The sequence below is a fragment of the Schistocerca serialis genome, chromosome 8 (assembly GCF_023864345.2).
Source record: "Schistocerca serialis cubense isolate TAMUIC-IGC-003099 chromosome 8, iqSchSeri2.2, whole genome shotgun sequence".
Classification (NCBI taxonomy): domain Eukaryota; kingdom Metazoa; phylum Arthropoda; class Insecta; order Orthoptera; family Acrididae; genus Schistocerca; species Schistocerca serialis.
Window position 1 is genome coordinate 411,880,069 of NC_064645.1, and position 8,331 is coordinate 411,888,399.

Below are 8,331 nucleotides of genomic sequence, written 5' to 3' on the forward strand. Positions count from 1 at the left end.
TCTAAGGTCGCTGTCAATACCATCAACCAGATCGTTTATGTAAATCGTAAAAAGCAGAGGACCTATTACGCTGCCCTGGGGCACACCTGAAGTTACTCTGATTTCTGTTGAAGTTACCCCGTTCAGGACGACATACTTTTCCCTGTCTGTTAGAAAACTTTCTATCCAAAGACCTTAAGCGCGCACTTTTTGTAGCAAGCGACAGTGCGGAACTGAGTCGAACGCCTTTCGAAAGTCGAGAAATATGGCATCAACCTGGGAGCCGGTATCTAGAGCCTGTTGTATATCATGCACAAAGAGGGCCAGCTGTGTCTCGCATGGCCGCTGTTTCCTAAAACTTCTAAGACAGAAGAAAAGAATGTACACAAAATTGTATTTACCGGGTACAAGGAATTGAATTTTCTCTTTGACTTCCAAAGATTTTCACAGTAACGATCCAGCCGACTAGCACAAATTCCAAGACCTCTGCTCACGGAAAACCAGCTCATACTTCTGTCACATGACATCCTGAAGGAAATGGATCAAGGCAGTCACGTAGATGTGATTATTCTTGACATGCGAAAAACATATGACTCAGTACCGCAGGAACGATTTTTAACATAAAGTACGATTGTATGGTTAAACGAAATTTGTGACTGGACTGAGACTTCCATGTTAGAAAGAGCGCAGCATGTTATCGTGGATGTAGACAGGGCGATAGACGTGCAAGTAACTTCTGGTGTGTCGCAGGGAATTGTGTTGGGACTTCTGCTATTCATACTGTGTATTAAAGACACAGCAGACAATGTTAATAGTAACCTCAGAATTTTTTCAGGTGATGCAGTTAGTTATAGGCCTAGTGAAGTACTATCTGAGACTGAAAAAATAATAAGACAGGTCTTGATAAGATTTCAGAAAGACCGGAAGAAGTCATTGAGTGAAGTGTTCAAGAGTTACTGGTAGGACATCAAAACTGGCAGAGGAACAAAAAATAAAAATGGAAGATGTTGCGTAGCATTTAAGTGGAGTGTGGTTCGGGCTGGCGGTTCTGCAGACGTGGGGCTCGATTTAGTATTTGATTCACTAAAAATCAAAATACACTCCTGGAAATGGAAAAAAGAACACATTGACACCGGTGTGTCAGACCCACCATACTTGCTCCGGACACTGAGAGAGGGCTGTACAAGCAATGATCACACGCACGGCACAGCGGACACACCAGGAACCGCGGTGTTGGCCGTCGAATGGCGCTAGCTGCGCAGCATTTTTTGCACCGCCGCCGTCAGTGTCAGCCAGTTTGCCGTGGCATACGGAGCTCCATCGCAGTCTTTAACACTGGTAGCATGCCGCGACAGCGTGGACGTGAACCGTATGTGCAGCTGACGGACTTTGAGCGAGGGCGTATAGTGGGCATGCGGGAGGCCGGGTGGACGTACCGCCGAATTGCTCAACACGTGGGGCGTGAGGTCTCCACAGTACATCGATGTTGTCGCCAGTGGTCGGCGGAAGGTGCACGTGCCCGTCGACCTGGGACCGGACCGCAGCGACGCACGGATGCACGCCAAGACCGTAGGATCCTACGCGGTGCCGTAGGGGACCGCACCGCCACTTCCCAGCAAATTAGGGACACTGTTGCTCCTGGGGTATCGGCGAGGACCATTCGCAACCGTCTCCATGAAGCTGGGCTACGGTCCCGCACACCGTTAGGCCGTCTTCCGCTCACGCCCCAACATCGTGCAGCCCGCCTCCAGTGGTGTCGCGACAGGCGTGAATGGAGGGACGAATGGAGACGTGTCGTCTTCAGCGATGAGAGTCGCTTCTGCCTTGGTGCCAATGATGGTCGTATGCGTGTTTGGCGCCGTGCAGGTGAGCGCCACAATCAGGACTGCATACGACCGAGGCACACAGGGCCAACACCCGGCATCATGGTGTGGGGAGCGATCTCCTACACTGGCCGTACACCACTGGTGATCGTCGAGGGGACACTGAATAGTGCACGGTACATCCAAACCGTCATCGAACCCATCGTTCTACCATTCCTAGACTGGCAAGGGAACTTGCTGTTCCAACAGGACAATGCACGTCCGCATGTATCCCGTGCCACCCAACGTGCTCTAGAAGGTGTAAGTCAACTACCCTGGCCAGCAAGATCTCCGGATCTGTCCCCCATTGAGCATGTTTGGGACTGGATGAAGCGTCGTCTCACGCGGTCTGCACGTCCAGCACGAACGCTGGTCCAACTGAGGCGCCAGGTGGAAATGGCATGGCAAGCCGTTCCACAGGACTACATCCAGCATCTCTACGATCGTCTCCATGGGAGAATAGCAGCCTGCATTGCTGCGAAAGGTGGATATACACTGTACTAGTGCCGACATTGTGCATGCTCTGTTGCCTGTGTGTATGTGCCTGTGGTTCTGTCAGTGTGATCATGTGATGTATCTGACCCCAGGAATGTGTCAATAAAGTTTCCCCTCCCTGGGACAATGAATTCACGGTGTTCTTATTTCAATTTCCAGGAGTGTATTTCTGATAACAGAATAGTAATACAACTTCACTAAAACAATATATCATTCTGTAGACCGTAAAGAGCCTAAACAGGCTTCAAACAATCAGTACACTTAAATATCACACATACAATAAATAGAATTAATATCCAACCTTTGTGCTAGGATACATAGGCGGCAACACCAGTGCAAGACCCTCGGATATAAGCAGTAATAACAACTGAGCCAATTTCTGGAGCTGAAGATAAGTGAAATGGCTGGGGATGCAGGGATCCGGGAGTGGTAAAGATTCAGCCCAGATAAATTTATTGCATCACAATCTACGTAATACACGCGCTGGTAAATTGAGCACATTTGATAAAGTCATATAATTACTGACTTGTAAAGACGCTGAAAACGTAATGAGATTTTCACTCTGCAGCGGAGTGTGCGCTGATATGAAACTTCCTGGCAGATTAAAACTGTGTGCCGGACCGAGACTCGAACTGAGGACCTTTGCCTTTCGCGGGCAAGTGCTCTACCGACTCTTTTTTTTTTCATTTTGTTCGTTGTTGATCGTTGTGGACGTCACATGACATCCGGTCAAGTTCGTTTGTTGATTCTTCCACTCAGTTTTTTTATTACAGAGGCCAGCCAGCTCTCTGACTGAACACGCTGAGCTACCGTGCTGGCTACAAACTAAGCTACCAAAGCACGACTCATGGCCCGTCCTCACAGCATTACTTCTGCCAGTACCTCGCCTCCTACCTTCCAAATTTTACAGAATCTCTCCTGCAGATCGCAAAAGTCCCGAGTTCGAGTCTCGGTCCGGCACGCAGTTTTAATCTGCCAGGAAGTTTCAAGCTGAAAACAGTTTAAAGACGGCAGTAAGCAGAAAAATAGTTTAAAGACGCTAATAAACAACTACAACCGCAATGATTTAAAGGCGTCAACCATAAAAATCTATATTTAAAAAAATTAGTAGTTTAAAGGAGACGGAGAACACTGAGACCAGATTTTATTTAAAAGTGTTCCCAATTAAATTCAATGCAAAAAGGATAACAAAAATTTAATGGTGCAATTGACATTACACCTAAAAAGATTTAAAGCGCCAATAATAAGATGTATTACCATCAAAAACCTTTTAACACTCCAAAGACTAAACATGAAAATGTTTGAAGGGCGTCAACAAGCAGAATTAACATTGTACCGTTCCATGGATTTAGATTTACTGCGATCAGATTCCCAATGTCGCAGGTTAAATTTCACTCAGGGCTTATACCAATGAGGAACGCAAAGGCCTTGCCCTGAAAACTTTCCCTATAGCTGGTATGTGCATTCGACATCGGTCGTAACCAGCCGTCCGACTAGGTACAATCTTAGATCTTTACAACAGAAAAAAGCTGTGTTACCACATATACAGGGTAGTCCGTCTGAAGTTTCGGATGAGATTATCTCGAAAACTATACATCGGGTAAAAATAGTGGGTAAGACAAGTTCGTAAGCTCAAAGGGGGACATCAAATGATACTACACGTGACCTCGAGCCCCCACCCCCCGTGAGTTGGGTGGGGGGCAACTTTTAAATCTTAAATGGAAACACCCATTTTTTTTATTGCAGATTCGCATTCTCCGTAAAAAAGTAATCAAGTTTTGTCTGAAACATTTTAAACCATTGACAGATGGCGCTGAAATCGAGAAAAAAGTAAAATTGGGGAAGAGTCTGATTTCTTTAGAATTATCCGAGAAAGACGCATCAAATCGATAAAAAATGTGCACCAATTCTTTCGTTACCTCAAATTAAGCTATTTTTGTACAAAATGTACTGTATCCTACTTTTAGCGTTACCCAGGAACACCGCTATCGACGTAGTAGAATGATGTTCCCATGGGGTGCTTCATTGGTGTGAGTCCCCTTGCCTCTCACACGTTAAGGAGATTCGTTAGTGTGAATACCTTTGCGTCTCACAATTTGGAATGCTTAATTAATGAAAATAGCCACGAATAAATAGTTCAAAATTATCCCCATTTGCTTCAGTGCATAAAGTCAATCGTCTGCGAAAGTTTTCCACAGTTTTGAGCAGTACATCCCATGGTATGGCTGCACACGTTCTTCGAATGCGTTGCGATATCGTTTCATGTTGTGGGGTGTCTTTCATAAACAATATTTTTTAAATAACCCCACAAGAAAAGATCAGGGGATGTTAGGTCTGGTGAACGTGGAGGCCACGTGGTCCGCCGCGTCCTATCCACCGACCAGGGTACCATAAATTTAAAACGTTCCGCACATTTTTAGCATAATTGGGAGCTGCTCCGTCTTGTTGGAACCACATTCGTTGCCTAGTTTTTAAATCAACATCTTCCATTAGCTCCAAAAAATCATCGCCGAGAAGTTGTAAATAAGATTCCGCAGTAACATTTCGGTCAAAAAAATACGGTCCTCTCAAGTAATCGTTTAATTTCCACACCAGACCATTAACGACCACTTGTGTTGATTGTCAACGGGTCTGTGCCAGTGTGGATTGACAGGGGACCAATAATGACAGTCATGACGATTTAATTCGCCATTGTTTTTGAATGTGGCTTCATCGATGAACATAACCTATCTAAAAAAATCATTGTCACCTCTTATCATTTCCAAGGCCCATCGGCAGAAATACACCCGTATATCCATATCTTTCGGCGTTAATGCCTGTGTCAGTGTGATATGATACGCATGATAATTACGTGCCTTCAAAATCCTCAAAACAGTTGACAGTTTCTCTGAATCGCATGACTACTCATTTCGGGATCCAGTTGAACACAGGCGAGAACGGTAAGGGTACCAGCGTTATTTTCGTTGTATTCGCGATGACGAGGTGGACGGTGCATGTATCCATTTCGTTGAGAGCAATTTCGAATAATGTTTTCGCTTGGATGTCGTCTGTTTGGGAAACGGTCTACATACAATTGCGCAACTGCAGCGTAATTGTTATGGTATTCACCTAAAATTAACATCATATCAACAATCTCTGTAAGGTAGTGACCCATGTTTCGCAGAAGAATAATTTACTTTCGTCAGATGATGTTCACGGTTCACAATCTGAAAGTGAAATGACGTCTGATCGCATTGGACTGACCATTATACTGAGCCATAGTTCGCAGTTTGGCCACGGTAGTGCCACAGTCGGGTGAGTAAGGCAATTGTGAGGAGTTCCCTAACGAGATTTTAATACCATTCCATCTCCCTCCATCAAAAACTGTGGCGGGTAGGATACATTTTGTAAAAAAATAGCTTAAATTGGCGTAATGAAAGAATTAGTGCACATTTAGTATCGATTTTATGCGTCCGTCTCGGATCATTCTAAATAAATCGGAGTTCTTCCCCAATTTCAGTTTTTCGCGATTTCAGCGCTATCTGTCAATGGTTTAAAAAATGTTTCAGACAAAACTTTTTTATGGCGAATGCGAACCTGCAATAAAAAATGGGGTTTCCATTTAAGATTTAAAAGTAACCCCCGCCCACCCAAGGGGGCGGCGGCTGGAGGTGACGTGTAGTATCATTTGATGTCCCCCTTTGAGCTTACGAACTTGTCTTAGCCACTATTTTACCCGATATGTAGTTTTCGAGATAATCTCATCCGAAATTTCAGATGGACCACCCTGTACAATAGCATCTTAAAACAATTACATATCATCTAAGAGAATGAATCATCCTTACATCGTTCCCATCTCTTACAACATAAATGAATTTACGAAATGAATAATTAGTTAGTAGGCGACCTCGTTGGCCGAATCATAGATGTTTAACCGAGTGGCAGCTGAAGCGATTAAACATCAAACAATTTATGACAAAATGCCGCCCTACCAGCGTGATAGTTACAGACGAAATCAAATCACCCAAATTACCTCTGACACTCCTACTGGAATTTAGAATAAAAGGAAGACATAAATGCCGGCCGCGGTGGTCGTGCGGTTCTAGGCGCTCCAGTCCGGAGCCGCGCTGCTGCTACGGTCGCAGGTTCGAATCCTGCCTCGGGCATGGATGTGTGTGATGTCCTTAGGTTAGTTAGGTTTAAGTAGTTCTAAGTTCTAGGGGACTGATGACCACAGCAGTTGAGTCCCATAGTGCTCAGAGCCATTTTTGAAGACATAAATGATAGGGAGACCCAAACTCTCCTGATAGCTACTAAGTTCACTGTCCTTCGGTGCAACACGGTGAAAACAGCAGATAGTAGCTCACCACATCTTCTGTTGGAATAACTGCCGCACAGCATCGCATCAGGCTCACCCCGGTGAAGTACTTTGGTAGCGGAATACAATCTAGCTTCACCACGTTCAGTCTTCCGTAATAGCAATGGAAATGTCGCGAAAGAAGCGACGACTCTGCAGGTGACTACCCATCATTAGCCACCTACAAACAGGAGTACCTGGCGCCTGGCTTGCGCAAAGTACACTGTCCCGTCACATTAATGTCAAAAGACTGATTAACCACCTATTGCAGCACGGACCGCTTCAAGACGTGCAGGAAGTCGATAAGGTTCTGGAAAGTACGAACAGGGATGTGGAGCCATGCCGACTCTTGTGTCGTGGGCAGCTGGGCAAGGTTTCTCGGCTGAGGATCCGTGGTGCATACAGCCCGATCGAGGTAGTCCCACAGATTCTTGATTGGGTTTGAATCAGGGGACATTTCTGGCCGTTGGAGTAGGGTAAACTAATCCCGGTGCTCTTCGAATCACGCACGTGTACTTCGAGCTGCGTGAGACGTTGTATCGTGTTGCTGGTAGACGCCGTTGTGCCCAGGAAAGACAAACTGCAAGAAGTAGACATGTTCCCAAACACAGACTGCTACTTGCGTTGATCTAACATGCCTTTCAGAATGACGAGGTCAAAAAATAGTTCAAATGGCTCTGAGCACTATGGGACTCAACTGCAGAGGTCACCAGTCCCCTAGAACTTAGAACTACTTAAACCTAACTAACCTAAGGACATCACACACATCCATGCCCGAGGCAGGATTCGAACCTGCGACCATAGCGGTCGCGCGGTTCCAGACTGTAGCGCCTAGAACCGCTCGGCCACCTCGGCCGGCTAGTGACGAGGTCACCCACGGAACGCTGAGAAAGTATTCCCCAGACCATAACGCTCCATTTTACCATCCGGACTCTTCTGGGGATTGTTGGAGAATGTTTGCATTTAGACGTTTCACGATGTACACGTCAACGGCCAACGGTCCAATGGAGTGCACAACGTGATTCACCTGTAAAGACCACTTGTCGCCAATCAGCGGACGTCCAGTTGCGGCACTGGCGTGCAGATTGCAGCCTTCGGCGCCGATGAACTGTAGTCTGCTTGAATTTGATTTTCACTCCTCTGCAGAGTGAGAATCTCATTCTGGAAACATCCCTCAGGCCGTGGCTACGCCATGTCTCCGCATATCCTTTCTTCCCGGAGTGCTAGTTCTGCAGGTTCGCAGGAGAGCTTCTGTGAAGTTTCTAAGGTAGGAGGTGAGGTACTGGCAGAAGTAAAGCTGTGAGAACCGGGCGTGAGTCGTGCTTGGTAGAGCACTTGCCCGCGAAAGGCAAAGGTCGCGAGTTCGAGTCTCGGTCCGGAACACAGTTTTAATCTGCCAGGAGGTTTCAGTAGACAGCTTGGGTGCATGGATCAGACACCTATTCCGGAGGATATACACAGCAACGTTCGCTGAACGGTCGTTGAGGAGACACTGCTGGTATCCCCTTGATTCATCTGGGCCGTCAGTCGCTCAACAGTTGACCGTCTACTCGCCCGTATACATCTCTACAGCCGTCGTTCACCCCTGTCATCTATGGCCCATGAAGCACCACAGTTACCTCGGCGCCGGTTTTGGATAGCGCCATTTTGCCATTCACG